General features: G+C 41.2%; 1 protein-coding gene across 2 annotated transcripts in view; it reads left to right on the plus strand.

Moving 5' to 3' along the window:
• Positions 1-14,189, plus strand: part of LOC122934042 (cytochrome P450 2C5-like) — a 111,125-nt gene that overhangs the window by 12,777 nt on the left and 84,159 nt on the right. The gene's annotated exons all lie outside the window — the stretch shown is intronic.

Here is a 14,189-nt window from a genome sequence, read left to right on the forward strand (position 1 = left end):
CTGCAATTCACTGTGATGTACAACAAGATGGCCAGGATATAGTGATTTAACATGCTTCGTAACAAATTAATTCTGAACAAAGCAAATTTTTGGGAAATATTCGGAAAAGCGTCCGAATCTATTATTTTTTTTAAATTCGCTCATCTCTAGCTCCTACAGGAGGGAGTGCCAATTGGCATGGTTACAGAAAAAAAAACTTGAGCATATCAACATTGCATTATTTACATGCCCAATATTTCATGCTTTGCCCAAAGTACACAAGCATTTTTCCAGCATTAAAGGGGTTGTCCAGGTTCAGAGCTGAACCCGGACATACCCATATTTTCACGCAAGCAGCCCCCCTGATGTTAGCATCAGAGCATCTCATGCTCCAATGCGCTCCCTTGCCCTGCGTGATCATGCAGGGCAAGGGCTCTTTTGTTTACAATAACACACTGCCGGGCGGAAGCTTCCACCCGGCAGTGTGTTCGGTGACGTCAGCAGCTCTGATGGGCATGCTTCAGCGTTGCCCTAGCTGTTTTCCTGGCTAGGGCAGCGCTCAAGCCCGCCCATCAGTGCCGGTAATGTCACCGGGCTTCCTGGCAGCTCCATGGAGGGCACGGTTCGTCACCGGAACTCGTAAAAATGCCTTTGTTTGTGCAGGGCAAAGGAGAGCATCGGAGCATGAACTGCTCCGATGATCAAATCAGGGGGGGCTGCCTGGGTGAAAATGGAGGTATGTCCAGGTTTAGCTCTTGGGCACAGGTATCGGTGATTGCTTGAGTAAAGGGCTAGACAAATCGTGACATTTATGGAGTATACCAAATAGGAAGAACCATATTGTTGAAGCACTCTTTTAACTCTATTTCTATTGAAGCACCTTTTAATTAATGATTTTTTTTTACAAGGATACAAGGTTGTCCTAAGGGCGTATGATTTTCACCTTTGTTTGACAATATTTATGCATCATAGTCGGAAGACCTCACATAACCTCTGTATAGAACATATCTATTGGTATTCTCCTCATGTGGAAGAGTCTATTCCTACTTTCACGTAATATGTAAGTGATACATATCACCTTACCCATTTGATCGCGGAGAGGCCGTCACAGACATCTTTATTTAAGACACCATGCAAAATTTCTAGTGCCCGGACAGCGCGGTGATGCACACGTCACCCCACATGAGATTTCGCGCAGTTTCTGCAATCAAGATGGTTGCGATGGCCTCTTTGTGCGCAAATGGATGAGGTGAGTATGTTGTTTTTTTACCTCCATTTCAGGAGTAATAGATTTGTTACCATGAAGCATGAGGAAATTCACCTTCGTGGCGAATACAATTTTTCCTGAAATTCAGATTCGATCAACACCAATGACAACCCTAAAGTTAAAAACAAAGGGGCAGAATTACTAAACCTGTAGATGTCGTAAGCTTAAGGCTACTTTCATTATGTATAAAGTGGAACCGGCACTCAAACAGTCGGAGTACACGTGGGATTGTTTTAAATTTATAAAACTTTTATTAAATAATAACTATTTGTGCACTTCTTAAATAGATATAAAAACAAATAATGATACACACATTCAGTTCGAAACTTGCAATAGTCAAAAAGCAATCGCTATTATGCTGTCCTGATAATTCGCTGCACCATATATCACTGCATCTGTATCCCACTTGTTTAGTGTGACTGATGAATCGCAGTCATCTATGGTCAAGCGGCTTGTTTATAGGGCTATTTGTTTAGCTCCTTATGGATTGACAATTTGAAACCAATAGTTAGGTAAAAAATCACTGCAACAGGTGCACAATGTGGTTTTCAAGCAATAGTTCGTATTAGACAGAGTATCGGTCCTCTGCCCTGATTCCCTTAAGGCTCCAAGTGTGCCACCCAAGCAAGATCAATGGTCCGAAATGGTATTTGAAGTCCCACCTGTGTTGGTATCGTCACAGGGGTATGGCGTAGCTCCACATGTATTTCTATCAATTGAGAGTTTTACTCACTGTGTCCCGTATGGTCTCACTCTGTGTATCCCGTACTCGGTTGCTGCCGTGGCGTCCCACGCTTCCACCTTTCTCCGGTATGTTTGTCTTACTTCCGGCTCTGTCGGGATCTCGCCTTTGGTCTCGCGAGAATCTTGTTTCAGATAGTTGTTTCGTGAGTCCCAATACGTGTGTGTGAGTTGACTAGCGTTCTTCCCGTCTCTATTAGGATTATCGGGTCTCGGTCCTTTAGTACATGGCCATGCACCGTCTCACAGGTAACACCCAGACGCGTTTCGAGATGCTATCTCTTCATCAGTGGGTTGCCTGTGAGTGGTGATGTCTTGGTTCTTATGCTCTCATCTTGATTGCTTAATTGGTCACACTTGTTTTCGCTGTGAGGTCCCGTTCACAATTGGTTTTTATTTTTTTTTCCCTGTAATTCTGTTGTTTCCTCAATTTTTCACCATCCTCAGGGATTTTGTTGTGCATCAGTTGCTTTTAAAATTGTCATATAGCATCACATTATACGATATGGCATACAATATAAAAAATAAAAAAATAATATAAAATGTAACATCAATTAGATGGTATACCCTGTAGCATAAGACCGGAAATATAGAAAACAATATAGAAAGTTTTTTTTCATAAGTGTATCTCTGTCAGCCAGAAACTGTATGTCTGTCTTTGTTTTCTATTACTATTTTTTAATAGACTATTTCGTTTTTTCTTTAGATCCTCAATTATACCAATTTGGTATCTCCTTTTAGGGACAATTTATTCATGAGTTTTTCTTCTTGTATGGGCTTTCTATTTTTCAGAGATTTTACCGTTTTTATATATTTCATAAATAGTTCATTTGCCCTTCAATAAAGATCTCATTCTGTTTCATTCAAGACAGATTTCTCATATATGTATTTGTCTATAGCTGTATGGGATAATTACGCATTTTTATGGGGGGACAGATTTCTCATAGTGCTGTCTATTTCTTATCTAAACCTTTGTTTATAGCTGTATAGGGTCGTCCTGCATTTTTATGTAGAGACCCTTATAGGGGGACAACCTTATCGGAGGGTTTCTATTTTTGGGGATATCAGAGATGCTTCCATCAAGAATCCACCTACATATCATGGCTCGTTCTTTCTGTCGAGTTTCTCGGTCTAATTCTGTGTTTCCTCTACTTAACCCCATACGTACAAGTGGATCCATATTTTATATGAACCCAAAAATTTCCAGATCTGAATTTAGTCCTGCAGGGAGAAGACTCCCAAAGTCGTATATTCTCCTGGACTCTGCCCGTGACATTCTCATAATGTGATTCCCTCCCCTCCAGTGTATGTCCACCTTCTCCAGGGCCATGAACGAGAAACCCCTGGGGTCGCTGTTATGTACCAATTTGAAATGGTTAGATAGGGAGTGATTTTCATATCCCTTCCTGATGTTATTTAGATGTTCTGTAATTCTGACCCTCAGGGGTCTCTTCGTTCTGCCAATATATTGTTTCTGGCAGGGGCACTGGAAAAGGTAGACAACACTGGAGGAATCACACGTTAAGCAACCCCTAATGTCCATTGTAAATTGGTTTTGAGTAGACTGAGCCCTAGTGGTCTTTCTAGGGAAAAAAAACTTTCTATATTGTTTTCTATATTTCCGGTCTTATGCTACAGGGTATACCATCTAATTGATGTTACATTTTATATTATTTTTTTATTTTTTATATTGTATGCCATATCGTATAATGTGATGCTATATGACAATTTTAAAAGCAACTGATGCACAACAAAATCCCTGAGGATGGTGAAAAATTGAGGAAACAACAGAATTACAGGGAAAAAAAATAAAAACCAATTGTGAACGGGACCTCACAGCGAAAACAAGTGTGACCAATTAAGCAATCAAGATGAGAGCATAAGAACCAAGACATCACCACTCACAGGCAACCCACTGATGAAGAGATAGCATCTCGAAACGCGTCTGGGTGTTACCTGTGAGACGGTGCATGGCCATGTACTAAAGGACCGAGACCCGATAATCCTAATAGAGACGGGAAGAACGCTAGTCAACTCACACACACGTATTGGGACTCACGAAACAACTATCTGAAACAAGATTCTCGCGAGACCAAAGGCGAGATCCCGACAGAGCCGGAAGTAAGACAAACATACCGGAGAAAGGTGGAAGCGTGGGACGCCACGGCAGCAACCGAGTACGGGATACACAGAGTGAGACCATACGGGACACAGTGAGTAAAACTCTCAATTGATAGAAATACATGTGGAGCTACGCCATACCCCTGTGACGATACCAACACAGGTGGGACTTCAAATACCATTTCGGACCATTGATCTTGCTTGGGTGGCACACTTGGAGCCTTAAGGGAATCAGGGCAGAGGACCGATACTCTGTCTAATACGAACTATTGCTTGAAAACCACATTGTGCACCTGTTGCAGTGATTTTTTACCTAACTATTGGTTTCAAATTGTCAATCCATAAGGAGCTAAACAAATAGCCCTATAAACAAGCCGCTTGACCATAGATGACTGCGATTCATCAGTCACACTAAACAAGTGGGATACGGATGCAGTGATATATGGTGCAGCGAATTATCAGGACAGCATAATAGCGATTGCTTTTTGACTATTGCAAGTTTCGAACTGAATGTGTGTATCATTTTTTTACCATTTTTATGTTTTTATATTTGTTTTTATATCTATTTAAGAAGTGCACAAATAGTTATTATTTAATAAAAGTTTTATAAATTTAAAACAATCCCACGTGTACTCCGACTGTTTGAGTGCCGGTTCCACTTTATACATAATTTATAGCACAGAATTAGGGGTGTGTCTTTTTGAACCTGCGCACCAACTGTGGCAATTCGGAGTGAGCCATCTGCTTATTACCCACTGTTAACCATTTGTGAACACCCCACCTAAGCAGTTAGAGCTCCTCTGACTTAGTCATGGACATTTGGAATCATGTGGAATTGAAACGGCAAACAGCCGAAGCGTATAATTTTGAGGGAAATATGAACAATATAGAACATCAGAGCAAACCCTCGATGTCAGAAACATTTAAAGAATTAGAACATCTACTACAGAAACAGCTGAGACAACACTGGGAGGTACGGTCATTGAGACAATTTATAGAACAAGGGAAAATCCCCAAAGGTCTGTTGCTCACTAAAACACCAGCTCAAGATTTGAGTTGTGAGTCATTTAACAAAGAATGGGAGATTCTCTTATTCTCACAATCCATTGCCTTGATACACCTTATAGTTAAAAGAAGAATAGAAATATTGGAAAATCTAAAGATAGAGATAGATAAATATAAACAAATACTTGAGAAGTTCCCTAAAGATAGTGAGTTCATAGAATGGGAAGAAAAATTATGTAAAGGTCTAGACAGGACAGAATTGGAAATAATGAATAAAAAAACTAAAAAATATAAAAACCACTCTAAATTTGGATCCGATCTACCACAGACACAAACGACAACATCGCACATAGAAAGAAACATACGTCCACAGGAGAAAGGAATAGAAATAGGAGAGACTAGTAATTATAATCAAGGAGGATACAATATACCAACACATAATAGATATGAAATTTTGCAGGAAAAATATTTTTTAGACAGGACCCCACCACACCACAAACCACGGATAAGATACCGATCACCACTCTCACCGAGATTAAACCAACACCCACAGACACCACCGAGGAGATACACACGACAAACTCCCCCAGCCCACTCCTACAATTTGAGACAACGGAATTGGTCTCCGACACACTATCAACAATCACACAAACGTCCACACAGAGGACAACACTACCAACACACGAAACTAGATGTAGAAAGACAAGAAGAGGACAAAGAAAGAAAGGGGAGAGACAGAAGGAGAAATTAATAAGTGCACTAGATTCCATCATTAATATAAGTTCGATAACACTCTCCAATACACAGTTAAAACTTTTGGATAAAGGGTTAAAATTCGCACCGACGTCTAAACTTAATAAATTTGACACTTTCATAGGACTACAAAAATTCATGAGAAGATTATGTTTGCGAAAATATTTTTTTTAAAATCCGATAACAGTAGAGTCCCAAGTGAGAACAAATGGAGGGATTGAGGGAGAAATACAACATACAAATCTAAGAAATAAATCTAAGAAATTCCCAAAAAACGAGATTAGCCATGAGATGGCAACGTTCCAAAGATCGGTTGAAAATGATCTGAGAAAAATTAAGGATAGACAAAATCAAAGGAATAATCTAACAGAGGGAGAGATTCGTGCTATCAAAGAATTACAGAAACAAGAAAATATCACAATACGGCCAGCAGATAAGGGGGGGGCCATAGTGGTTATGAATACCACACAATATATAGATGAATGCCTCAGACAATTGAGTGATACGGATACATATAAAAAGCTAAAAGGAGATCCAGGGCAGGAATTTAAGAAGAACCTTACGAAATATTGTGATAGAGGTCTAAAGGATAGCATCTTGTCAGATCAAGAACGTAATTTCATTTTGGGCACGCAGGGAAGACTCCCAATCTTCTACTGCCTGCCCAAAATCCACAAATGTCAGAAGAACCCACCAGGACGACCCATAATATCTGGGATAGGTTCATTGACCTCTAACCTCTCCCAGTATATTGACACAATACTACAACCTGTAGTTAGAAAAACAAAGTCGTATATTCGAGATACTACAGACATCATTAAAACGCTTGAAGACCTAGATGTAGAACCCGATTGGATCATTGGTACCCTGGACGTCCAATCTCTTTACACAAGCATAAGACATGATCAAGGTATAGCAGCGGTCAAATCACAACTAGAGAGGGATGGCACTATATGCACCAGACAAATAGAGTATCTGATGGAGGGAATTCAATTCATACTTCACCATAACCACTTTTATTTTGAGGGTGAACACTACTTGCAGCTATGTGGGACAGCCATGGGGACCAGGTTCGCCCCCAGTTATGCAAATCTATTCTTAGCACAGTGGGAATGTGAAAACATTAACCCGAAACTGGGGTCGAACCTGGCCCTATGGCGTCGTTATATCGACGACATCCTATTCATCTGGAAAAAAGACACAGATGAGTTACACCAATTTCTAGAGGCCTTGAACCATAACGATCGGAATCTGACCTTTCTATCCAAAATAAAAGAAGAATCTATAGAATTCCTGGACATACAGATTACCCAATACAATAACAGATACATATGTCAAACCCACTATAAACCAACTGCCAAAAACAGTTTTATACCATTCACTAGCTGCCATTTACCTCAGTGGTTGTTAAACATCCCCTCTGGCCAGTTTCGCCGCATTAAACGAAACTGTACTGACGAAACAGACTTTGAGATAGAGGCCATAAAAATGAAACAACAATTTGAGAGCAAAAATTACCCCGAGAAAGTCCTGACAGATGCCCTTGAAAAAATAAGAAGAACAGAGAGAAAAACCTTTTTTCAGTCTAATACTCAGAAAAACATAAACGAGGAATATGATTTAAGATTAATTTTACTGTATAACACACAAGCCAAACAGATACGTCACATTATAAATCAACACTGGCACTTTTTATTAAGAGATAAAACTATTGGACCCTCACTGCACACTTCCCCCCAAATCACTTTCACCAAAGCTCCTAATTTGGGTATAAAAATTGCACCTTCGATAAAAAACCAAAACAAAAAAACTAAACCTACACTACAGAACTGGCTGAAAATGGACGGTTTTTACAGATGTGGTAGATGCTCGGGATGTAAAAACTCAACATTCCCTAGAAAGACCACTAGGGCTCAGTCTACTCAAAACCAATTTACAATGGACATTAGGGGTTGCTTAACGTGTGATTCCTCCAGTGTTGTCTACCTTTTCCAGTGCCCCTGCCAGAAACAATATATTGGCAGAACGAAGAGACCCCTGAGGGTCAGAATTACAGAACATCTAAATAACATCAGGAAGGGATATGAAAATCACTCCCTATCTAACCATTTCAAATTGGTACATAACAGCGACCCCAGGGGTTTCTCGTTCATGGCCCTGGAGAAGGTGGACATACACTGGAGGGGAGGGAATCACATTATGAGAATGTCACGGGCAGAGTCCAGGAGAATATACGACTTTGGGAGTCTTCTCCCTGCAGGACTAAATTCAGATCTGGAAATTTTTGGGTTCATATAAAATATGGATCCACTTGTACGTATGGGGTTAAGTAGAGGAAACACAGAATTAGACCGAGAAACTCGACAGAAAGAACGAGCCATGATATGTAGGTGGATTCTTGATGGAAGCATCTCTGATATCCCCAAAAATAGAAACCCTCCGATAAGGTTGTCCCCCTATAAGGGTCTCTACATAAAAATGCAGGACGACCCTATACAGCTATAAACAAAGGTTTAGATAAGAAATAGACAGCACTATGAGAAATCTGTCCCCCCATAAAAATGCGTAATTATCCCATACAGCTATAGACAAATACATATATGAGAAATCTGTCTTGAATGAAACAGAATGAGATCTTTATTGAAGGGCAAATGAACTATTTATGAAATATATAAAAACGGTAAAATCTCTGAAAAATAGAAAGCCCATACAAGAAGAAAAACTCATGAATAAATTGTCCCTAAAAGGGGATACCAAATTGGTATAATTGAGGATCTAAAGAAAAAACGAAATAGTCTATTAAAAATAGTAATAGAAAACAAAGACAGACATACAGTTTCTGGCTGACAGAGATACACTTATGAAAAAAAACTTTCTATATTGTTTTCTATATTTCCGGTCTTATGCTACAGGGTATACCATCTAATTGATGTTACATTTTATATTATTTTTTTATTTTTTATATTGTATGCCATATCGTATAATGTGATGCTATATGACAATTTTAAAAGCAACTGATGCACAACAAAATCCCTGAGGATGGTGAAAAATTGAGGAAACAACAGAATTACAGGGGAAAAAAATAAAAACCAATTGTGAACGGGACCTCACAGCGAAAACAAGTGTGACCAATTAAGCAATCAAGATGAGAGCATAAGAACCAAGACATCACCACTCACAGGCAACCCACTGATGAAGAGATAGCATCTCGAAACGCGTCTGGGTGTTACCTGTGAGACGGTGCATGGCCATGTACTAAAGGACCGAGACCCGATAATCCTAATAGAGACGGGAAGAACGCTAGTCAACTCACACACACGTATTGGGACTCACGAAACAACTATCTGAAACAAGATTCTCGCGAGACCAAAGGCGAGATCCCGACAGAGCCGGAAGTAAGACAAACATACCGGAGAAAGGTGAAAGCATGGGACGCCACGGCAGCAACCGAGTACGGGATACACAGAGTGAGACCATACGGGACACAGTGAGTAAAACTCTCAATTGATAGAAATACATGTGGAGCTACGCCATACCCCTGTGACGATACCAACACAGGTGGGACTTCAAATACCATTTCGGACCATTGATCTTGCTTGGGTGGCACACTTGGAGCCTTAAGGGAATCAGGGCAGAGGACCGATACTCTGTCTAATACGAACTATTGCTTGAAAACCACATTGTGCACCTGTTGCAGTGATTTTTTACCTAACTATTGGTTTCAAATTGTCAATCCATAAGGAGCTAAACAAATAGCCCTATAAACAAGCCGCTTGACCATAGATGACTGCGATTCATCAGTCACACTAAACAAGTGGGATACGGATGCAGTGATATATGGTGCAGCGAATTATCAGGACAGCATAATAGCGATTGCTTTTTGACTATTGCAAGTTTCGAACTGAATGTGTGTATAATTTTTTTACCATTTTTATGTTTTTATATTTGTTTTTATATCTATTTAAGAAGTGCACAAATAGTTATTATTTAATAAAAGTTTTATAAATTTAAAACAATCCCACGTGTACTCCGACTGTTTGAGTGCCGGTTCCACTTTATACATAATTTATAGCACAGAATTAGGGGTGTGTCTTTTTGAACCTGCGCACCAACTGTGGCAATTCGGAGTGAGCCATCTGCTTATTACCCACTCTTAAGGCTACTTTCACACTAGCTTTTTTCTTTTCCAGCACTGAGTTCCGTCCTAGGGGCTCAAATCCGGAAAATAACTGATCAGTTTTATCCTAATGCATTCTGAATGGAGAGTAATCCGTTTAGGATGCATCAGGATGTCCTCAGTTCAGTCTTTTAGACTGATCTTTTCAGAAAACCGTAGCATGTTGTATTTTTACCTCCGGCCAAAAATCCTGAACACTTTGACTGAACGCCGGATCCGGGTCTTTTTCCCATTGACTTGCATTAACGCCGGATCCGGCGCTGTGTGTTCAGTCAAACCAGATCCGGCTTTTGCATGTTAAACCCGAAAAATGTGAAAAAAAAGTTAAAGTCCATAAATGGCGGATCCGTTTTTTCCAATGCATTTTTTCATTGTGATCAAAATCCTGATCAGGATTGGAATGTTATCCGTTTTCACACGTTTTTCCGGATCCGGCGGGCAGTTCCGGTGTCAGAATTGAACGCCGGATTTAAACAACACTAGTGTGAAAGTAGCCTTGGACAGGATTGTCTTGACTTGCACCAGATTTATCACAGGAGCTCAGGCTGGATAGCGAATGTGGTGTAGGGACACTTTTGTCTAACTTTATATCAACTAATGATTGGTTTACTTTTAGATAGAATTCTACGTATAGATTGTGGCACAATTTGGGCAAAAATGTCACATCTTAGGCCACAACCCTTTTCTGCAAAGTCCTGCTAAGCCCTCATATCATTTTTGAGCAAATATGAAAAAGTTGTAGAATGCAACAGCCGATGTTCCCCTGCTTACCACAGTCCCGGGCTCCATGTTCGGCTGTGATCTGCTGTCTGTGTTTTCCCATTCACCGCCACAGTCCTGAGCTCTGTCCTTGCAGGCATTGTCTGTCCAGGAATTCTGTCCACAGTTTCCTTCCAGCCCTGGGCTCAGCATGCTGTAGTACTTCCTTTAAGGCTTTTGCACGTCACTTCCTGTGATTTATGAGTTAGCACATGTGACTGTGCGGACCAATACTTGCGCTCCTGCACCTATATAAGTGGTTCAGCCCCTTCCCAGGTGCCTGAGCATCAAAGGTCCTTGTGTCCTGCAAAGGTTTCTGTTATCTGTGGTTGTGTTCCTGTGTACCTGATCCGTGCTTGTTCCTGGACTCTGCTACCTGTTTGATCCTTGCCTGTTTGCCTCTATTCTCCTGTTACCAACCCAGATTGCCTGACCAGTACCTGTGCTGCCCGCATGCTTGTTTGACTTCACCTCTGCCTCATCTTTCAGTACTGCACTGTTGCTCCTGGTTAAAACTCGGCCTGCTGTCTACGACTGTACCTCTGGTACCTTGCACTGGTACCCTTTGGTTCGTCTAGACCAATTGATGCATGTGTCAATTCTCCTCAAGATGTAGTGACTAGAGTTAAGCGAGCATGCTCGGCAGAACAGTTTTTTCGGCTCAAGCATCGCAATACTCGGCACATGGTGGTACTCAGCCGAGTACCACATGTGCTCCAGCGCCATGCTCGATTCTCCTTCCCCAACTTTTAGCGGCTAATATGCAGCCAATAAATTTGCAGGTAAGTACTGCCCTCACTATAATGCCAGTAGCCATGTTGGCTACTGGAATTACTGTGATTGGCTGGCCGAAACGCGTTATTGGGTGCTGTATAGAGGGTGTTTGTAGTGACTTGTGACATCTGCGCAATACCTTCTGTGTGTCAGGATCAGAGATAGCAGAAATATAAGTGAAATCTCTTTTCCTTTTTCCATACTTTTATGTACTTTTTCCATATACTGTGCTTGCTCTGAACTGTGACATCCGTGCCACATCTTGTGTGTCAAGCATGCAGTGGCGTACAACTCGGACAACATGGTTCCCAGTAGCGACCTGGGAGTCCAAGATGGCTCCGGACATCGTCACCATGCTGTTCCCGATTCATTTTGGTGGTGTTTCTGTCACTTTCTGACTTTCTCCAATGGACCAGGCACCCTCCCCTCTTCAGAGCAGGGTGTGCCTGGTTTAATGCTCGGGTTCTCCCATTGACTTCCATTATACTCGGGTGCTCATTAGAGCACCCGAGTATTCTGATTTGTTCTGCCAGAGCACCCGAGCACTTTGGTGCTCGATCAACACTAGTAGTGACTAGTGTTAAGCGCGAATATTCGCATAGCGAATATTAATCGCGAATATCGCAACTTCGATAATTTACGAATATTGCGAATATAGTGCTATATATTCGTTATATCTAATATTCATCATTTTCTCTGAACACATGATTCCTTCCTGCTTAAAATGCTTGTGGACCAATGACTATAATATATAGCACTATATCTCATATATTCGTTTTACAGAATATTTATTTTTTCCCCCAATTATTACAGTTATTGCCCTTCGGCATAATCCTCCCTGACAAGCGTCCCTGTCACCATGGGGACGCAAGGTGGTTAGAATATACCATCGGATCTGAGTTTTCACAATCTTACTCAGATCCGATGGTATATTCTAACCACCAGGCGTTCCCATGGTGACAGGGACGATTGAAGCTAGAATATACCGCCGGGGCGCTGTGATCCACGCAATTAACCCCTCAGGTGCAGGTTAATTGCGCTGATCACAGCGTCCTGTGCACCCTCCCCCCCCCACCTCCTCAGTATTAAAATAATTGGTGGCCAGTGCGCCCTAACCCCCCCTCCCACCCAGTATTAAAATCATTGGTGGCAGTGGCCACAGGGTCCCCCTCCCCGCCTGGCAGTGGCCACAGAGTCCCCCTTCTTCGCCCCCCCGTCATTGGTGGAAGCAGGCAGTTTCACTCAGCAGCATTTACTTACCTGCGGGGCTCTCCTCCTTCTGAGAACTCACAGGTCTATGCGCCGAATATGCCTTTTAGCAATGCGCCGCATAGACCTGTGAGTTCTCAGAAGGAGGAAAGCCCCGCAGGTAAGTAAATGCTGCTGAGTGATTAAATAACCATGCCAGTTGGACTTCAGTAGCGTCCTGGCTGCCATGGTAACCGATCGAAGCCCGACCATTACGCTGCCTGCTGCCACCAATGAGGGAGTGACTCTGTTCATCCAGGCAAACGAGGTGTAGAACAGCTTGACACCGCCATGCCCTGCACATATGGTATGCTGGAGGAGCACTGTGAATTGTCCCTGCAGTGGAGGCTGCGACGCGGTTTAAGATCAGGAGGTAGAGGCGGACATTGTCGCAGGACCAACAGCGTAAGACTGTAGAGGCAGAAGCGGCGTTTACCTGGCTAAGTTACTGGTGTGGCTGGGCAGGAACCACATTTACCCAGTGGGCCATAAAGGACATATATTTTATATAGTTACAGCTACCGACCAATTTTCCCCAAAAAGGCTGTATGACGAACAAATTTCACCACTTAATGGCTAATCTACGCAAATCGGTTCATACAGAATAAAGTCTACAATCACCCATCAATTTTCCCATATTCTTTTTCCTATTAATACACTCAAAAAATATATATATAACAATCACAATTCACTGCAGAACGGCTAATAGGACGTACGTATCTATCCTATTAATACACCCTGTAAATGGCTGTAGTACAATGAAACTTCACAGCTGAACAGCAAATATATTTTTTTTGCCACTAAAACACACCAAAAAGGGCTGTAATTTTCTCACTTTAACAGCTAACAGCTAATAAGCCGTTTTTCTTTTTCCCCACTAATACACACCAAAAAGGGCTTTAGAACATATCCACAAAACGGCAAATACATATATTTTTTGCCACTAATACACGCCAAAAAGATCTTTAGAATATATAACTGCACCGCTGAATGGCAATCATATTTTTCTTTTTCCACTAATAAACAACATAAAGGGCTTTAGAACATATAACTGCACCGCTGAACAGAAAATATATTTTTCTTTTTTCCACTTATACACTCCAGAAAAGGCTTTAGAACATATAACTGCACCGCTGAACGGCAAATATATATTTTTTTGCCACTAATACATGACAAAAAGGGCTTTAGAACATAGAACTGCACCGCTGAATGGCAAATATATTTTTCTTTTGCCACTAATACATGACAAAAAGGTCTTTAGAACATATAACTATTTTTCTTTTGCGACTAATACACTGCAAACAGGGCTTTACAACATATAACTGCACCACTAAACCTCAAATATATTTTCTTTTGCCACTAATA

This window comes from Bufo gargarizans, chromosome 4, assembly GCF_014858855.1.
Source record: "Bufo gargarizans isolate SCDJY-AF-19 chromosome 4, ASM1485885v1, whole genome shotgun sequence".
Classification (NCBI taxonomy): domain Eukaryota; kingdom Metazoa; phylum Chordata; class Amphibia; order Anura; family Bufonidae; genus Bufo; species Bufo gargarizans.